Consider the following 20445-nt stretch of genomic DNA (forward strand, 5'->3'; position numbering starts at 1 on the left):
TGAACAGATGATGGATCAATAACTGCAGCTGGATTGTGTTTGTTCTCTCCATCAGATTCCTGTCAACTCACAATCGACACAAACACAGTGAACACAAAGCTCCAACTGTCTGACAACAACAGGAAGGTGACACGTGTGGAGGAGGTTCAGTCATATCCTGATCATCCAGACAGATTTGATTACTGGAAACAGCTGCTGTGTAGAAATGGTCTGACTGGTCGCTGTTACTGGGAGGTCGAGTGGAGAGGAAGAGTTTGTATATCAGTGAGTTACAGAAGCATCAGAAGGAAAGGAGACAGTTATGACTGTGTGTTTGGATACAATGATCAGTCCTGGAGTCTGATCTGCTCTGATGATGGTCCTCGTTCTGTCTGGCAAAATAAAATAAAAACATCCATCTCCTCCTCCTCCTCCTCCTCCTCTGTCTCTAACAGAGCAGCAGTGTATGTGGACTGTCCTGCTGGCACTCTGTCCTTCTACAGAGTCTCCTCTGACACTCTGATCCACCTCCACACCTTCAACACCACATTCACTCAAACTCTTTATCCTGGGTTTAGGTTCTTGTCTCGTGGTTGCTCAGTGTCCCTGTGCTGAGTGGAGTGTAAAGAGTGTCTCCTGTTACAGAAACACTCTGACTGTTGAACAGATAGTTCAGTCTGTACATGTCTGTCTCTTTCACTCACAAACACGTTTTCAGATTCATGGATTCAATCAGTTGATGTTTGAAACTCTTCTAAATGATTCCTTGTAAACTTCTTCCTCTTCAGTCACAAACAAACAGGAAGTGATGTCACATGTGTTCCTGTCCACACAGCAGAATGAGTCTATTGCTGACAGTGATGTACAAACAGAGTGAGCATTTCTGAGGCCCAAAATAAACTGAGTAGTTCACTGAATGAACAATGGACTGTGAGCTCAGTTCCTTCATCATTAGTATGGATTATATATGTATATGTATTATATTAGTATCATATATATCAGGTGCTGCTGCTTTCAGTCATTGTGCAAATGTGCTGTTTGTAAGCTTGTAAAGCTGCAGTCAGCTGAGACTGAAGAAGTCACCTGATCAGTGAGCAAACGTTTCTGAAAACGTCCAGATGAACAGAATCAACCTTTTGGGATCAGCCAGCAATGCAGCATCATTGTTGTTCAGCTTCAGAGGTTTGCAGGAATGAACTGATGACCAGAAACAGCTGCAAAGTCCAAGAAAATACCAGCTGGAGTTCAGCTGCATTTGAAGAAGTCAAAGAAAAGTAAGGATGGCAAAGGGCGACGTTTTCTTCCAAAGAGCTGCAAACATGGTCGACGCCTCATTAGAAGAATCATCTGGACATTTGTGAGGAACTCTAACCAAGAAAGCAACGTCACACAGATCCAACAGACAGTTTCCATGACTGCAAGTGTTGAGTGGAAAAATGCTACATTGCATTATTGCATCCTCTCACCACAGGAGGCGCTGTTGGCACCACTGATTGCTGATCAGCTGTTCTCTGATGATCTGATTGATGCTGTGAATAACGGGACTCACTGAACTCTGTGACACAGTGAAGATTACAGAGTTTAACTTCACCCTTTAAGACTGACCACAGAACCAAGTCCGCCAGAGCTTTTGTTATATTTTTACATGCTGTGGAGCCATTTGTGGGAGCATTTCAAGTTGCTATACATCAATACAACTGTTATAGCCCTAATTTTAATAATATGTATGCATTAAGTCCATAGTAACTACATAAACTGCAAAAAAAACCTCTGCTCATCCATCTCTGTGTGTATCAGGATACATTTGGTTCATAATACACAGAAAAATCAGAGTTATTACCTGTAATAAATGTGAAAGATTCCTGCAGTGATAACCAGGCAGGACTGAAACACATCCAAGCTGTCACCACGGTAACAGCACCGCCCATCCACAGGTGAGGGGAGGAGCAAAAAGAGGGACTTTGACCATTTTATACTAAAAACACTCAACTAATGTTTCTAATATGAAACAAATAAGCCCACATTAATGTGAGCGTTTATTAAATAATAATAATGATGATTTCCTCCTGATCTCATTTCCACAGCAGAGAAAACTGTGGTGTATATTGAGGTGGAGGGTGTGGTCTGTGGCTCAGGTGTAGAGTGAGGGTGGGGTGCACCACAGCAGCATGCTGGGACTGCTGAGGGTGGAGGAGGGAGTGATGATGACATCAGAGCTGCAGCACAGAGACCAGTGAACACACAGTCTGTTCATCTTTGCATAGATACAATATACAGCACAATATTGAATGACAGACACGCTGTGGGAGCTTCCACAGATACACTGACGTCAGCATCCAGAGTCCTCCTGCTGCTCCCCCCTCAGAGCCCCGTGATCAGCACCAACACATTCAGTTAGATGACAGAGTCCAGCTGCAGCTAGAATCAGCTCCCCTCTGTGAACAACAGCACAGCGTCAGTGTTTCACACTCAGTGAAAGGAGGAAACAGCAGAAGAACACCATGTGTGCTACGTTTCCCAGGACACACTACAAACTGCACAAATACAGAGCAGCACGTGGAAGGACCTGGAGCTGCATTTACAGAGCTGCAGACAGCGTGATGTCCTGTATGGACAGGTGGAAGGAACCAAGTCCTCAGCTGGAACACTCGTGTTTGTCCACAGACAGGAAACACAGCAGGAAACTTCCTCACAGAAGTGCAGCTCATGGATAACACACTTCCTGTCAGTCAGAATGAGGCTGCAGCCAAACACAGAAAGGTGTTTTTGTCCAGATGAGCCCAGAGAAGAAACACGAGTGTTCACAGACATCAGAAGCTCAGAGAGGTGAAACATGAGGTTGGAGTCCTCGTCAGCATCCAGAAGAGCTGCTGTGAAACCCTGAGTACTCATGACAGACTCTGATGGCACAAACACATCATGATTCAAACAGAAAGACAAACATGGAGCTCCTGATCCTCCTGCATGAGAACAAGCTGACATGAGCGCTGTGTCTGAGAGTGTCTCCCTGTCACAGTGACAATAACACAGCTGCTGCTCACAGTCATTAAACTGACCTGAGGTCAGCTGTGCTCCTTACATATGAACCATGTGACCTCACATCAGTGCTGTGGATGACTGTAGTCATAGAAGAGTAGAGCTGTAGCAGGTGGTGTGAGGAGGAGGTGGTGTATTCTAGTTAACGCAGTACTGAAACACTCCAGCAGAGGGCGCTGTTAAGTCCTTATTGTAACACAGTTACTGTGTGCAGTTAGACTTCATACATAATCTGCACTTATTTCCATCAGACATGCTGTCAGGAAATGATTGGTTTCTATTGATTCTACTTCCTGTTGACTCGTTTGATGACAGTGAAACAATCACAGCTGATTGTGTGATGATGTAAACTGTCACTGTTACATTCAGTGTGTGTGACATAATGTTAGTGCAGGCTGATAACAGCCTGGTTCTGTTAGAAACACATGAACGTGTCCATAGATCAGTGTGTGTTTAACATGAGAGCTTCAGCCCTGCTGATGTGTTAAATAAAGACATGCAGGAAAACTGATGAGACTCTGAAATAACTCTTTATATTTATAATGTAACTCTGCATCAAAAGAACAACAAAGGATCCCAGACAGGTTTCTGTGAACAAAGACCATTCTGATGTTTCTGTGTTTCTAACACTTTGACATTATTAGTAAACAGACTGCAGTGAGCAGCATTTATAAAGAGCTTCTATATAAAGATATGACAGCTGTTTGACAAGTTTATCACTCTGTGTTTGGACCTGATCAGTCCAGCTGTTTACTTGAAACATGTTCATTTACCTCTTCTGTTATATTCATGTTCTTGTCTCTGTTGAAAACACATTTTAATGTCCCTCAGATTTTTCTCCCAGATAAATAAATATAAAAATGACACAAACTGACTGCAGCTACTTTTTGTCCTTTCTGTCAAAAACCTTCATGTGACTCATGAGAGACACGTTTCAGCTGTTTGTGACAGATCAGAGGCCAACAAGTCATTTATAACACTTTCCATCATTGTTTAAAGTTCTCAGTGTTTCTGTGTTGCTGCGTATAGGATCTCCCAGCATCATCACTGTGCTGTCCAATCATTGTGTGCGAGGTTACCCTTATAGTGCGATGTGTGTTTGCACAAAGAGAAGCATGTGTGTCAAATATAAATAAGCACAGAACAGAAACAGCTGCTCGTTTCTTCTGTTTAGAGTCAAGTTAGTGTTTTGTGTCTTTGTTTGAGGCCTGATGTCGAGCAGAGGTGTGTGTAACTGCACTGCTCTGTTATATGTGTGAAGTGTGTGCTTCTCTTCAGCATCATCTTTGTCACTGCTGATTCCTTTGTGTCATCATGTGTTGAGAAGAGAGAACAGTTATAACGGAGGAGCAAAAGGAAGCCCTGAAATCTGCATCAACAAGGAAGTGTTGGCTCACCAGTGATCCCAGCAGAGCCACTGGTTTGGCTCCAGTTGTTCTAGATTCAATGATGTTGCTGCTACAGATACATGTCAGCATCTTTATTGAATTTAATATGAAGCAGAAATGGTGTCATTAGGAGAAGAAGAGGACAACAAGTCCGGCGAGGAGGCAGCAGCTCTTAAAGATGAAACAGCAGCTCAGCCCTGAGCTCAGAGAGCTGCACATGAAAAAGCTCCTCAAGCAGATCCTGTCAGAGGTTTGTCATCAACAGGAGGAACTGTTCACATCATAGGATGAAGATGCTGTCAGCTGGATGAAGAAGGTTATTTAATGCAAACGTTCACACTGAAGTCAAATTGTTGTCGTGTTGAACAGATTCATGTACTGATCGTCTCCAGAATGTTAGAAGAGCTTCAATGAATCATTAGAAACAACTTACAGCTGCACAGCTGTGTCAAACACATCTGTGTGTCATTGTGGGATTGTTGTGTTTCTACATGTGACACACGTCTAAAACATGCACACAATCTGAACACAAACAGGGACTCATGTGTTCCCACAGCCAGATGCTGAGAGCCATTTCCTTGTAGTCCTGTGTCTACATACATGAACCATTAGATGTTATTGGAATGATTGTCAGCTCTGATAGTTTCATGTGTGTTTAGCTGGACGCTGTTTGATCCTCGACATGTTTAAAGGTGTCCAGTCCTGAGACACTGGGGCTGGAAACAGCTGTGATGTCATTGGACTGTCACACAGACAGAAGTGCATGAAGTGAGCAGCCGAGGAGCCGCTGATGTTTTGGATTCAACAGCATTTGAAAGGTCGACACAGACACATTTGCACACAGAAAGCTGAATCTGTCATATGCCACAGTGAACTCACTGTTCAGTGTTTTTCAGGAAGCTTCTTAACTGCCTCTGCTGCCAAACAAGCAGCTGATGTCCTTGAGAAGAAGCTGAAGAAGTCTTCAACAACAAATACAGGAAGTGGACTTTCAAATACTAGATTCACTTTAGACTCACAGAGAAATGACTCAACCAGCTGTGTTTGACTATATGAAAGGTCAGTGTGTGTCTGCACACAGACTGTTGTGTTGGACTGTTATTCAGTTGTCTGCTGAATGTTTTCAAATGTCTGCATCTCAGCTGTGATGAGGCTGGGGGTCATGGGAGGCCACCGTAGCAGCCTCTTCAACATCATGACATCATCATAAATGCTGCTGGACTGTCTGATGGGCTGACGGTGAAAAAGCCGTCGGGAAGGAAACAGAAGACATTTCAGAGGCTGCAGCAGATTTCTTTGATTCGGGGCCTTTTTCAGCTTTATTGGACAGAGCAGTGAAGATAAGTGACAGCAAAGCAGAGAGAAAGGGGGCGTGGCCCGGGTCAAAGCCAGGCCAGCTGCTCTCCACCTCGTGGTCACCTGCTCATCCTAGTGAGCTCCACCAGCAGCCCTTTCACACACTTTACACTGTCAAACACTGTGTGTGGACCTCAGCTAACAACAGGCTACATTTAAGTCTGGACTACATGCTTTTATATTGTTTTTATTCCATCAGCAGCTCAACATCATGAGCAGCTTTGACATAAAGACATCAAACTCAAGCTGACTTTAAACTACTTTTAATACAGGGGCTCAAAAACAACAACATCTTTATTATATATCAGGACAGAAAGTCATTTCATCTCAAAGGGAAACAGCTTTATTTGGAATAACCAGCACTATCAACTGGTTTGGGATCTCCACCAGTTTCATGTCTTTGCAGCTTCTCCAACAAAGTTCCTGTAAAATCAGCATGTTTGTCTTTATTGGTTTGATAGTGATTGATTATTCAGTCCCAATCTGCTGTCATCTAAAGAACAAAATGATGTTTCTATGAGTCACAAAGCTCCAGATGTTGTCGGCTTCACAAAGAAAACAAAGAACTTAAACACAAAGTGTTTGGAGCCAAAATGTTCCCAAGCTGCTCTTTTTGAAATGGCAGAGGTACAGTGGTGTCTAACAGCACACTGTGGAAGGCAAACATGTTATTGTTGGATGAAACTTCATGAATCCTTTGTAGATTTGAGCTGTTGGAGCCTTTCTTTTCTCTTCAGGTGTACAGATGCTGAGGAGGCAGGTGAAGCAGGTGGAGCTGTTGTGATGCTGGCAGAGGGTGTGTCTTAGTAACTCTGTGAGGCAGAACTGGATCCAACATTGTGGATGTGTTGATGTTGGAGCCATTAAGAGTCTCTGGCCACACTGTAGGATTTCCCTTTGATCCACTGTGGGGGCATTTTGGAGTCTGTCAGTGAAACTCTTCATGTTTGTGTTTGACTCCAGTTTATAGAAACAGAGAAATGTGTCATGCTTTTGTTCGGCCTCCACAAATACACACATTTGTTCATTGGTTGGACTTTTTGGAAGGAGACACATTGAAAACCATGTTAATAAGATCTTGTTGTTTCCTGTGGATCCGACACAGAGAGTGGACTTCAGACAGAAAGCGTGGAAGAGATTTTAGAGGCCGTGTGTGGCAACAGGAAGTTTCTGTGTGTTTGCTGATCTTACATGTGGAAAACAACACGTGATGTTTGTGAAGTTCTCACAGCATTTTGAGTGGGAACAGTTCAAACTGGGAGTAGTGGGAGTTATTTACTGATTGAAACAAGCTGAATGTTTCTGTGACCATGAAGATCAGCAGCTCAGCTGATCAATGAACTGACATCTATCAGTCGTTTCATGAGATGAAGTCATCAGCAGACATTTGTTCTGACTGTGTGATGAATGTCAGAACGTCAGGGCTCTGCTTTAGTCACTGCTTGATGATCATTGGCTCATTGTTGAATCCAGGGCCCAGTCTGACCTCTGACCTTTGCTGCAGGTCTTCTGTGTTATCTCCACTTTCATGTCTGATCTTCTACTTGTAGTCCTGTGTCTACATATACAGTGGCTTTCAAAAGTATTCGGCCCCCTTGAACTTTCCCACATTTTGTCACATTACAGCCACAAACATGAATCAATGTTATTGGACTTCCAGGTGAAAGACCAACACAAAGTGGTGCACACGTGAGAAGTGGAACGAAAATCATACATGATTCCAAACAGTTTTTACAAATAAATAACTGCAAAGTGGGGTGTGCGTAATTATTCACCCCCCTGAGTCAATACTTTGTAGAACCACCTTTTGCTGCAGTTCCAGCTGCCAGTCTTTTAGGGTCTGTCTCTGCCAGCTTTGCACATCTACAGACTGAAATCTTTGCCCATTCTTCTTTGCAAAACAGCTCCAGCTCAGTCAGATTAGATGGACAGCGTTTGTGAACAGCAGAAATTGAAATTGAAATTGCAGTGAAGTCAGCTAGAAACTTACAGTGACGTGGACATCATGCAAAGACTGCCAGACTCTGTAATACTGCAAATGATCAGTGACTCAGGTTAACACTAAACTTTAAACGGCACCTCTGTGTCTCTGTGTGCTGAACATCTAGGATTGAGTCAGGCTGCATCAGCTGAAGCTGTTATTTGTATATATCAGTATTTTTTTATTCAGGTGTGGGGAAAATACGTAAGACTGCAGTGAAGCGATGCACCAGATGAATCCCTGGCCAAAGGTATCGTACTCAAATCAGACTACTGATCCAGCCACATCAGCCTTTTGTGAGGTCTGTTTAAAGTAGACTAAAAGTGAACTGCAGGTTCCTGAGAGGTGGACTGTGAGCACAGAAACACATGTTCATACATACAGCTGCAGCAAACTTACATTAATTTTAAATAGATTTGTTACTCTGATGTCTGTCTCTGTGTTAGTCCTCTGACAGACTGGTGACCTGTCCAGGTGTGCTCTACCTACTACTGGGACAGGTTCCAGCCTCTGTAATAGAAATGTTCTGTTATTCTCATTTAAAGTGTTTAAGTGCTTATGCATATGCTTAGTTGTGACACTGTTACTGTTCAGTGAAAGTTGCTAAAACTAGATGAACTTACTTCAGCAGTTTGAGAAAACAACTCCCTTTACAGGTGCTGATAAGGCCAAGGGCACAAAACAGCACAACCATTGATGCGTTAGGTTTCATAGCGAGACACGTGAAGTGTGGTAGGATCAGTTTGTAACTTCCTCCCTCTTCCTTGGAATGCATAAAGGAGGAGGAGCACGACCTCTGTGGCAGCGCTGAAATGACTGAACTGTGATGTTTGATGTGTGTTGGCGCAGTAATAAATAGCTTGATCACAGCTCTTTCTGTGTTGCAGACTTTATTTAAAAAATTCCACGAAACCCCCCCCCCCCACTGTGAACCTGAATTGAATATTCAGAAGACATTTGTTTAAATAGTTCTACAAATCTGAGCTGTTGGTGTGTCCTTGGATTGTGTGGTAATAATATTAGAGCCTGCAATCTTTCTTACTGGATCTCTACTATGAGTCATGTTACCTGAGATTAGTTCTATGTTTACCTGTCAGCCTGGACGAATGTGCTGTGTGAAGAATGTAAATGACATCAGATCTGAACTGCTTACATCTAAGGAGCCTGTTCATATTTAATTGTAATATGAACCAATGATTTTCTGATTGATTGCTGATATATACAGTGGGGCAAAAAAGTATTTAGTCAGCCACCGATTGTCATCATTTTAGGTGGGGGAACTTGCACAGAGGTCAGTAATTTGCACCAGAGGTACACTTCAACTGTGAGAGACAGAATGTGAAAAAAAAAATCCATGAATCCACATGGTAGGATTTGTAAAGAATTTATTCGTAAATCAGGGTGGAAAATAAGTATTTGGTCAATAACAAAAATACAACTCAATACTTTGTAACATAACCTTTGTTGGCAATAACAGAGGTCAAACGTTTACTATAGGTCTTTACCAGGTTTGCACACACAGTAGCTGGTATTTTGGCCCATTCCTCCATGCAGATCTTCTCGAGAGCAGTGATGTTTTGGGGCTGTCGCCGAGCAACACGGACTTTCAACTCCCGCCACAGATTTTCTATGGGGTTGAGGTCTGGAGACTGGCTAGGCCACTCCAGGACTTTCAAATGCTTCTTACGGAGCCACTCCTTTGTTGCCCGGGCGGTGTGTCTTGGATCATTGTCATGTTGGAAGACCCAGCCTCGTTTCATCTTCAAAGTTCTCACTGATGGAAGGAGGTTTCGGCTCAAGATCTCACGATACATGGCCCCATTCATTCTGTCCTTAACACGGATCAGTCGTCCTGTCCCCTTGGCAGAAAAACAGCCCCATAGCATGATGTTTCCACCCCCATGCTTCACAGTAGGTATGGTGTTCTTGGGATGCAACTCAGTATTCTTCGTCCTCCAAACACGACGAGTTGAGTTTATACCAAAAAGTTCTACTTTGGTTTCATCTGACCACATGACATTCTCCCAATCCTCTGCTGTATCATCCATGTGCTCTCTGGCAAACTTCAGACGGGCCTGGACATGCACTGGCTTCAGCAGCGGAACACGTCTGGCACTGCGGGATTTGATTCCCTGCCGTTGTAGTGTGTTACTGATGGTGACCTTTGTTACTTTGGTCCCAGCTCTCTGCAGGTCATTCACCAGGTCCCCCCGTGTGGTTCTGGGATCTTTGCTCACCGTTCTCATGATCATTTTGACCCCACGGGATGAGATCTTGCGTGGAGCCCCAGATCGTGGGAGATTATCAGTGGTCTTGTATGTCTTCCATTTTCTGATGATTGCTCCCACAGTTGATTTTTTCACACCAAGCTGCTTGCCTATTGTAGATTCACTCTTCCCAGTCTGGTGCAGGTCTACAATACTTTTCCTGGTGTCCTTCGAAAGCTCTTTGGTCTTGGCCATGGCGGAGTTTGGAGTCTGACTGTTTGAGGCTGTGGACAGGTGTCTTTTATACAGATGATGAGTTCAAACAGGTGCCATTCATACAGGTAACGAGTGGGGGACAGAAAAGCGTCTTACAGAAGACGTTACAGGTCTGTGAGAGCCAGAGATCTTCCATGTTTGAGGTGACCAAATACTTATTTTCCACCCTGATTTACGGATAAATTCTTTACAAATCCTACCATGTGAATTCATGGATTTTCTTTCACATTCTGTCTCTCACAGTTGACGTGTACCTCTGGTGCAAATTACTGACCTCTGTCATCATTTTAAGTGGGGGAACTTGCACAATCGGTGGCTGACTAAATACTTTTTTGCCCCACTGTGTGTGTGTGTGTGTGTGTGTGTGTGTGTATATATATATATATATATATATATATATATATATATATATATATATATATATATTTTTTTTTTTTTTTTACATACATAGTTTTTTGTTGCCTTATGGTTCCAAGCGCTGTCACCAATCTTTGCATTTTGTTATTATCTCATGACACTTGTTTAATCAGCTACCATCTCTCCTGTGGACTTTTTAATGTCTACAGTCTCAGACCAACACAGCCCTGCCCTTCCCATATTAGATTCTTGATGAATGTGTGTTGTTGTTATTCAGCCTGGTTCAATGTGCCCCTTTTTAACTTTGAGCACCCGCCCCTTTAAACCTCTCTGCACAGCCCTGCACTGAACTCACTATCTTCTCCCTCTAACAGCCTCCACATGTTCTCACTGTAATTTCCCCTCATGAATGAATTTATGCTGCACTAATGTGAATGTTTGCAGGGAAATCAAACGCATTTCACACGCAGTACTCGAGCTGACTTACCTTTGTTTGAATGACGACTTGTACGCGCTGACTCCACAGATAAGGTACGAAAATATATCAGGCTACGTCTTCAGGGTTTCTACTCCACGGCCGTATTTCATACGGGTCCACATTTCCACTGCACGCTATTTTCTGCAAATACCGCCGCTTTGCCTCTGGACGCAATCGGTCTCTATACAGTCCATTCTCTTTTGAGCTGCTTTTAAGCATCTTGTAATCGTCGTTCCAACACAGTGTGTTTGTTTTGATTCGTAGACCTCGAAAATGGTGCCGCGCTCCCACAATGCATTGCGGCGTGACGTCAACTCCAAAGCCCTATAGAACATGTTCTTTTTCATTGTCAAAATTATCAGGAATGAAGAAGAAAACTGATTCAAAACCTGTGGAACCTGCCAAAAAACAAGTTTTACTGCAAAGGATTTCTAGATGTGAAGGTTTTGTGGCTTTTTTCAGTTTCTAAAACAAACTCATTTGTACAGAAGGATATGAGGATGTATATGTCCGGTGGTGGGTTTTTTTCTTCTTGATTTAATGTATTCATTTATCTCTTCACTTAATCTTTCTTTATGTTTTTTTTTTTTTTTGATTTGGCATGAGCGATTTCCGGTCCTCACTCCAAGCCAGTTGGTGGCGGTAATGCACCACATGTTCTATCACAGCTGCGTCCGAGAGGACAGGAAACGTCTGTGTGCGTCTGCAAACCAGGTAACTACACTCATCTGAGCCTCTCTGCTAGTCGTTATTAGTTGGAGGGTTTTGCGTCACTTTCTCTCGGCTTGATAAAGGGCTGTATAGAAATCTCTGGTACGTAACACGTAACGTCATTTTTAGGGAGCGTCGCAGAGAAGTGAGGCTGTTTCTTTGTTTTTGTCGAGTTTTGATTGAAGACATGTTTCCAGTCCGTTTTTTACTCGTTTGTTTTTTCATTAATAACTTTACATTATCACAGAGAACAAGAAGGCGCTTTGTTTGTCACATTCACCTTATGTCTGTGAAGGTTCTCAGTCATCCAGGTCATCGTAGTCAAAGGAGCTTGCAAAGAAAAGCGTCTGGACTTCTTTAAGTTACTTGAAGACGTTTCACCTTCATCCGAGAAGCTTCTTCAGTTCTAAGGTCAAATGGTGGAGAGTCCCAGATATAAGCCTAGTGGGAGTGACCCCCCACAGAGGGACAAAAGGACCCCCTGATGATCCTCTAATCACCTGAGCCAAGGTGTGAAACTGGGTGTGGGTCCCAATCAGCCAGTTTCGGGTGAGTTCATTGTGAAACCTGGCCCCACCTTATCATGCGAATTCCTGAGGTCAGATGGCCCAGGATGTGAGTGGGCGTTAAGGCGTCTGGGAAGGGATCTCAAAACTGGATTATAGATGGCAGAGAGTTGGTGTCGTAAACCCCGCCTCTGTTCAAAGATGGTCACTCACAGTGGACATAGATGGCTTCTTTCACTCCTCTTTCAAACCATCTGTCCTCTCTGTCCAAAATGTGAACATTGGCATCCTCGAAAGAGTGTCCTTTATCCTTAAGATGCAGATGGACTGCTGAGTCTTGTCCTGTGGAGGTGGCTCTTCTATGTTGTGCCATGCGCTTGTGAAGTGGCAGCCACTTGGCAGCCACAGTGAAAAATGGCTGAGATGGCTGCAGCTGTACGTGTGAGGTACCTACATATTTCAAGATGAATTTGCAGAGATGTCATGTTTGGTGCTTACAGACATCACACTGCATTTTGTGATTTCGTAGCTATTGTTGTGATATTTTGGAGCTTCCCATGATCACCGTGACAGTCATTCATTTTAACATAACCTTTCTATTCCTTTCAGGGATCCTCATTTTTTTGGTACGGAAGATCAGCAGCTGTGTCGACAGGCAACAGGTAACGGCATGCTTTTCTGTTAGTACTGTAGACCTTGGTCTGGTGCTCTTTTTTAGTTTAACACAGTATTTTCATTTGCCGAAGTGTAAAAAGCTTGTTCCAGGAGAAACAAACTTTAGTGAGTTCTGCAAAATGATTCCCACCATTGCACACTCTGTCAGCCTCCAGTGTGCCCTTTTTTTGTCCTTTAACTGAAGAAAGTCGGTAGTCAGAACATATGAGATAAGTGAGATCCTCATTTTGCCTGCTTATTTCAAGATACAACATTTTCACAAACTGCTGTAGGATAACCTTGCTATTTGTCTTTTCCAACACTTCTACATTCATCCATATTTCCTTGTCTGCTTCTTTCCAGGTGAAAAGTACCTGAAATGGGTGAAAGATTTTGTTTCCAAAAACAAAAGCATGTGCGTTCACCTGAAGAAGCCAAGTGGTGCTGACCTGTGGATAGAGATAGAAGAGCTTGAGAACACCAAATACAACGGGATGATGATGAAGTTAACGCCTGGGGAAAATTCTACCTTCCCGAGATTGTAAAAATGCAGGTTATTGGTGTGGTAAAGGGCACCTCATGTCCATGTGACGAGCTTGTGCTGATGACGTGTGAGGACAAAAAGCTGTACGGCTATGACGGAGAGGAGCTGCATCTGGTGGCTTCCAGTTTCCTGGAACTATGTGACAAAACGATAGAGTATCCAGCATCCAAGCGCTACTACAATGGAGAGGCCTTCAAAGATATGGTGAGAAGTTAGACTGCTAAGAATAAGACTGGGGATGCCTAGTGTTAGAGATCAATCACCTGAGCTTCTCTTTGTATTGTTGTGTGTTCTGTTTAGACTGAGGAGGACTGGAAAAAGGTTAAGATGAGTGATGTGGGGAGGAAACTGCAGGAAGAACATAAAAAGCTGGTAAATGAAACCCAGTCAGCGTTCGTAAGCCTAATATCATAGGTGGGTATTGGAGCTGAGTATCATCACTGATTTCTAGAACCTGTTCAATTCCAATTCACAAGGTCCCAATTAGATTCCATTTAATTCTTACTCAGAGAGTCAGAAACATTATAATTCTGATCATTTATCAGTACTGACACTTGTGAAACTTCATCAGAGGTGTGAGCATCACAGCAGATGCTTTTGTGACAAAGTAACTGAGGATAAAACACAAAACCATGAAGCAGATTTTCCTGGCCTAGCTTTTTACAGTAGATAACCTTAAAAATATTATTCTGCAGTAGAACAAAAGCAGACGAGAACCACGACTCAACAAATGTACATTGGCTGATGCTGCTGAAGTGATTCAGAGGTTTTAATAAGAGGTTTTAATAGAGACACAGCAGAGCATTTTGCAGTTTCACTTAATTTGAAAAAAATAAATAAAATTTGGTATTGAACAGCAGAAATGAGGCTGTCTTGTCGGAAGTCATTAAAAAAAAAAACGGCTGTAAACAACGGTAGACTGCTTCATAACAAGCAAGCGAATAATGCCAAAAACAGAGATTTGAGATGGGAAACGGTGTTCTTAAAGTACACTGAGAGAGGCAGAGAGCTGTGCTGTGTTCTTTTTCTGTGTGTGTTTTAATGGTGGTGGAAGCAAACCAGCAAAAGTAAGAGGGAATTCATGACAATGTTTATGTCAAGCGAAATGTGTCTTCTTTTGCTGCTGGTTTGGTTAGAGAGAGACAAAACGTGCAGCTTCAGGATCTGAGCAGCTTTCAGCACCAACGGCATCACAGCTCAGACTTGGATTCAGGATTAAGCCCTTTATGTTTGACTGTAGTGATTGTAGCTCTGTCCTTGTTATTAATCGCTTTAGTCAAACACAGCTATTGTTTGCTGGGATGTGTATATCCTTGACAGTTTGTATCTCACAGTTATCAAAGACACTGTGGATAATCATCAAGAGATTGTTGTCCTCTTAATAATGACCTATTTGATTGTTTGTTTTTTCTTCTTCTTACAGATTCTGGTATTTGGCCAAAAGAGAGCTTCACAATTCTTGGCTTCACCTGTGGTAGAAAAATGACTAAAGTTATGCAACACTCTCTAAAATTAAAGCTATGCAACGCTTTAACATGAATGGCGAAGGAGTGCATCTCTTTCACTGTCTCTTCCTGTCCTCTTCTCAGTCTTTGTTGTGGCACCTCTGCTATGTGTTATAGAAAGCACTTGGAATCATGTTCAATACAAAAACACCAAACTCGTGGGATTGCCCTAGCAAGCAGTTGGTAAAAACTAATTAAAACTGATATATATCAGCTTCACTTTCTAGCTGCAAAAGCACGTTTCTGCAAAAGCATGCAGTTTCCTGTCAGCACTTTTTGGCACAGAGTGTACTCAGAGTTAGGCCTTTCTTATATAAAGCAATATAATCAGCATATAAACATTTAAGATGATAAATTTAAACATCAACAGTAACTGCTATAAATATTATAACTACACATGTAGTGCTTTTGCTTAAGTAAATTATAGTTGGGATCATAATAAGAAAACATGTTTTTATTTTCTGTGTACCCTGGGTACAGACCAGTATAAACATGGGATTCTTCCCAATAAATGCTGTCTGATAATGCTTCACATTGCATTAAACACTAGATATGTAAGCAAACAAACAAAAACCCATAGAAGCCAGTTTTAATTATTAAATGTGACAATTACATGGAGATGGAAAGTAAACATGCTTATACACGTCTCTGTGATTACAGAAAATCCACACAGATGCTGTCAGAGCAGAGAATCTTTGATTTATCAGAATGATGAATGCAAATGATTTCATGAAATCTCACTCTTGTTCTGGGTTGTAAAATTCACCTGTCCAGTTAAACCGAATCCTTTGCAACACGGTTCTAAGAACCCTACCAACCTCATCCTCAGCTCTCTGCCTGTTGTCCTTTTCAGCTGAGTATTCATCCACATGCGTTTCAACTTCTCTCTCATTTTCAAGCAAATTGCTCAGGCTCTCAGCTTCAGCACAGTTACCATATGGCCACTCTCTGAGGTCTTCTGTGTTCAAGCCAAACAAATTCTTACATGATCTGCAAGGCTTCATTCTGGCACCATCACGGAGACAAAAAGCCTCACACCTGATATTTCCAGGTACTTCAATTGTTCCATCAAAGTAATCTTTCTGGACTGTGTTTGGATAATAGGTCATCACCGCACCAGATACATATTTATGCCATTTGCTAAGACAGGAGGCAGCAATCATAATTTTCCCAGCGTTAGGACCTTTGGTGGACATGGAGACTCCGCAGTACCTTTCTGATTTGTTGGTTTGGGATTTTTGAGAAATGCAGATGGTGGACGAGACGAAAGCTGTTTTTTTATTATTCTCTTCTAAGTCCAAGTCTGTGAGGAGATCTTGCAGACTCTGCTTTATTTGCTCTTCATTCTCTGAGTTATTTTGCAGGACGATCTGAAAACAGTTACAGATCTGGTCAAAGTGTTGCACCTGATTATATAGTTGTTTTTCATAGAAAGTTGATCAACATGTTTGTTTCGCTGCTTGACTTATTTAACTATGCAGGACCATTGGATGCTTTTGGTTTAGACATTTTAAGATAGGGGGTGAAACAAGTCACAAAAATCTATTTAATTTTAAATCAATAAGCAAAAATCCATCTTTGTTCTCACTAATTTATAATTAAATTTGCTAATTGACCTTTTTTTTTCTATTTTGCTATGCCGGGCTGTCAAAACACGCTGAATTTAGAGTCTTTGAGCTTAACAGATCCAGCAGCTACACAGTGACAGCATCATATACGCCTTGAAGACTGTAAGCATCTCCAATAATGAGTCTGTTAGACATTATTTAGAACTAACAAATTCTGAAGCAAGTCTCCAGCTCTCCTGCAGTCTCTGTGTTTGGTGGAGAAGTATAGCTAGAAGCATATGTTGAAGTATAAGGTACAGTATGGATTTTCTTTGGATTTCTCAGTAAAAAAGCACTTTGCATTATACTTTCCTAAAAACTGGAAGTTTGTCAGATTGACTGAAAATGTGAGAAGAGTTATCTTACCATGTCGAGCACACAGGAGAAGGGACTTCGCCTGGGAAGCTGAGTCGAATACAACTTAAAAGGCCTGGGATATCTTCTCATTAAAGAACCCAAAACAAAAGGATTAGGGAAGATTTCTTCTGGAGAAAAGGGGATGTTGTTGATTTTGCCCAGAAACAACATGCTGTGAAGGATCTGTTGAGTGAAAACATATTTGCTTATTGTTAGTAGTGATAAACAGGACTGTCTTAAAAGTGTCAAAGGTAACACACCTCATCCACCAAGTGTTGACTTCCCGGAGTCATGTAAGAGCCCCGAACCATCCTCTTGGTAATCTTGTAGGCATTAGTTTTGAACCTCCTTTGAGAAATTGTTGTCTTCTAAAATGATAATGATCGAGCAGTTAGGGATTTAAAGACACAGGAGATCTGATAACTTTGGCTACAGCAGAGTCTGCAGACATACCTATTTTGCTCTTGGTCGGCCTATTTTAAACATGAGAGAAAACATAGTTAGTGAAATGTTGATAACATACAATGACTATCATTGGTGGCTGAAAAGATGCCAGGTAACAAGTGAAAAGCTGCTACTTACCATCGCCACAGTCTAAGAATGAAACAGGAAACACTGAGCGAGTTGCCTCCATCTTAAAGCTGTTGATCATGTGATTTAAAGGAAAGCCACACCCAGCTCTTTCCTGGAATTTTACTCGACTGTAGAAAACTGCTCCATTTGCCCCGCCCACCCATGATCTTTAATATCTACCAAAAACAACCTTTTGGTTGTCAGTAACCAGCCGATCGTTTTCGCGATTAAAAAGTGGCTTTTTGCGGCGGCGTTCCCACCGCGAGCAGAACTCCGGCTCAAAAACCGCTGTTTTTGAACACTTTTATTTACTTGAGCATTTTAATGGGCTTACTTTGAAACAAAGTGCGATTGAATGATTATTGTTATGTGTTGCCTTGAATTCGGCTATGCTGTCTGTTAGACAGCTGTTTTCCTTTATTGTTGTTTTTGTATTGTTTGTAGCGAACGCTACTGGAATGTATAGATTAAGCTACGTAGCCAAGATAATTAATAATTTAACTGTTGTACATTGGTTGATGATGATTTGCATTGTTACATAGGCTTGCAGAAAAATATATTTGTTTACCGGTAAACTGAATCGAACTTGATGTGCTAATGGACGTTTTTCTGACCTACAGGTCAGGTTTTGTTCCCTCCCTTTGAATTGATCTTCTTCATATTGAAGTGGCGAGCCGGTAGGACCATTCTTTGTTTCCCCTCTTTCCCCCACTTAGCCGTCTTTGGATTACGGACATATTTCCCCATTTGTATGAAGCTGGACTCTAAGGAGGAATACCTTAAAAGTGAACTTTAAAAAGAAGAGGACCAAAAAGGACTTTTGCACAGAAAGATCACAGCATTGATTTATTATTTAATTGTGGGCATTTATGTTGTGTGTTGTGTTAATTATTTTGTTCCATTTCCCCTTTCCTCCATTTATTCAATATATTTTTGGTACAAGATATTGCAGTCTTTGGTCTCATCATTCACACCATCTAGGCTCCATAAAGAACTATTTCTTCTGCGCGTCAGTCAGTAAACTCATCCATTGAAATAAACTAGTCCTTAAATAACTTTGAGTTACACAGTGGCAAATGTAATAGAGAAAGACACAGGGCCACCTGAAATCTGTCGTCCTATCTGATTCAAAACCAACATGTAGGAGAATCTGGAATCTTTGATTTTGAGTTAAAAATAAAATATGGGTAAAATGCAGAAATGTTTTTACTAACATGTACTAACAGAGACTTGGAGGAGAGAGACCTAATGTTTAATAATCCACATTTCACTGCTTTACTCTTTGGTTCAGATGTGGATAATGTATTGTTCTTTCTTTGTGATTGTTTATGTTTAAGTTGTTTGTTGCTGGTTTTTAGTTTTTTTGTCTGTTTGGAAGCTGACACAGTCTCTATGGAGATGGGTTTTTGGGGGGGTAGCAGGAGGAGAGAAGCTGCAGAGAGGCGTGTAAGACTGCAACTCTGCTTCCTGGTCCCAACTCTGGATAGTCATATTTTGGGGGGTTTAATAAACTACTACTCCATGATGTAAAGCTGAAGTATTACACAGCTTTATGAACCTCCTGTTATCCTGGTAGACGAGTACAGCAATAAATCTTTTACTTGAACATCTTCTGGCTCCAATAAGCTTTGAAATGTGACCATGAAGTTAGAGACACACTGACTGAAACCCACAGCTGTGACTGTGGATCACATCCACACACAGTGTAGCTGCTGTCTCTGTGTGAGGTCTGTGTATATATGTATATACACTGAACAAAAATATAAACGCAACACCTTTGTTTTTGCTCCCATTCCCCATGGGATGGACGTAGAGATCTAAAATTCATTCCAGATACACAATATAACCATCCCTCCCAAACAGTGGTCACAAATCAGTCCAAATGTGTGGTAGTGGGCACATCTGCCATATTGAGATAATCCATCCCACCTCACAGGTGTGCCACATCAGGATGCTGGTCTGACATCATGAGTAATGCACAGGTGTACCTCAGACTGCCCACAACAAAAGGCCACCCTGGAATGTGCAGTTTTTTGCGCTATTGGGGGTCTGGGGACCCAGAACCGGTCAGTATCTGGTGTGACCACCATTTACCTCATGCAGTGCAACACATCGTCGCATGGAGTCTATCAGATTGTCAATTGTGGCCTGTGGAATGTTGGTCCACTCCACTTCAATGGCTGTGCGAGGTTGTTGGATATTCGTGGGAACTGGTACACGCTGTCGTATACGCCGGTCAAGCACATCCCGAACATGCTCAATGGGTGACATGTCCGGTGAGTATGCTGGCCATGCAAGAACTGGGACATTCTCAGCTGCCATCTGCCCTGAACAATGTGAACCATGATTCATCCGTGAAGCGCACACCTCTCCAACGTGCCAGACGCCATCGAATGTGAGCATTTGCCCACACAAGTCTGTTACGGCGACGAGCTGGAGTCAGGTCAAGACCCCGATGAGGACGACGGGCATGCAGTTGAGCGTCCCTGAGACGGTTTCTGACAGTTTGTGCAGAAATTGTTTGGTTGTGCAAACCAATTGTTCCAGCAGCTGTCTGGGTGGCTGGTCTCAGACGATCTTGGAGGTGAACCTGCTGGATGTGGAGGTCCTGGGCTGGTGTGGTTACAAGAGGTCTGCGGTTGTGAGGCCGGTTGGATGTGCTGCCATATTCTCTGAAACGCCTGTGGAGACGGCTTATGGTTGAGAAATGAACATTCAATGCACGGGCGACAGATCTGGTTGACATTCCTGCTGTCAGCATGCCAATTGCACGCTCCCTCATTGCTTGTGGCATCTGTGGCATTTTGCTGTGAGACAAAACTGCACATTCCAGGGTGGCCTTTTGTTGTGGGCAGTCTGAGGTACACCTGTGCACTACTCATGATGTCAGATCAGCATCCTGATGTGGCACACCTGTGAGGTGGGATGGA

At 42.4% G+C, this 20445-nt stretch overlaps 1 protein-coding gene and 1 long non-coding RNA gene across 2 annotated transcripts in view; one reads left to right on the forward strand and one right to left on the reverse strand.

The window, feature by feature from the left end:
- LOC112433555 (protein NLRC3-like) overlaps positions 1–20445 on the forward strand; it is a 286257-nt gene that overhangs the window by 24196 nt on the left and 241616 nt on the right. The gene's annotated exons all lie outside the window — the stretch shown is intronic.
- On the reverse strand, positions 17017–17754 carry LOC143415962 (uncharacterized). Its single transcript, XR_013096393.1, has 3 exons — positions 17396–17754; positions 17203–17310; positions 17017–17125 (listed from the first exon to the last, which is right to left on the reverse strand). It is a non-coding gene; the product is annotated as an uncharacterized LOC143415962 (long non-coding RNA).

This window comes from Maylandia zebra, unplaced genomic scaffold (assembly GCF_041146795.1).
Source record: "Maylandia zebra isolate NMK-2024a unplaced genomic scaffold, Mzebra_GT3a scaffold11, whole genome shotgun sequence".
In the NCBI taxonomy this organism is placed as follows: Eukaryota; Metazoa; Chordata; class Actinopteri; order Cichliformes; family Cichlidae; genus Maylandia; species Maylandia zebra.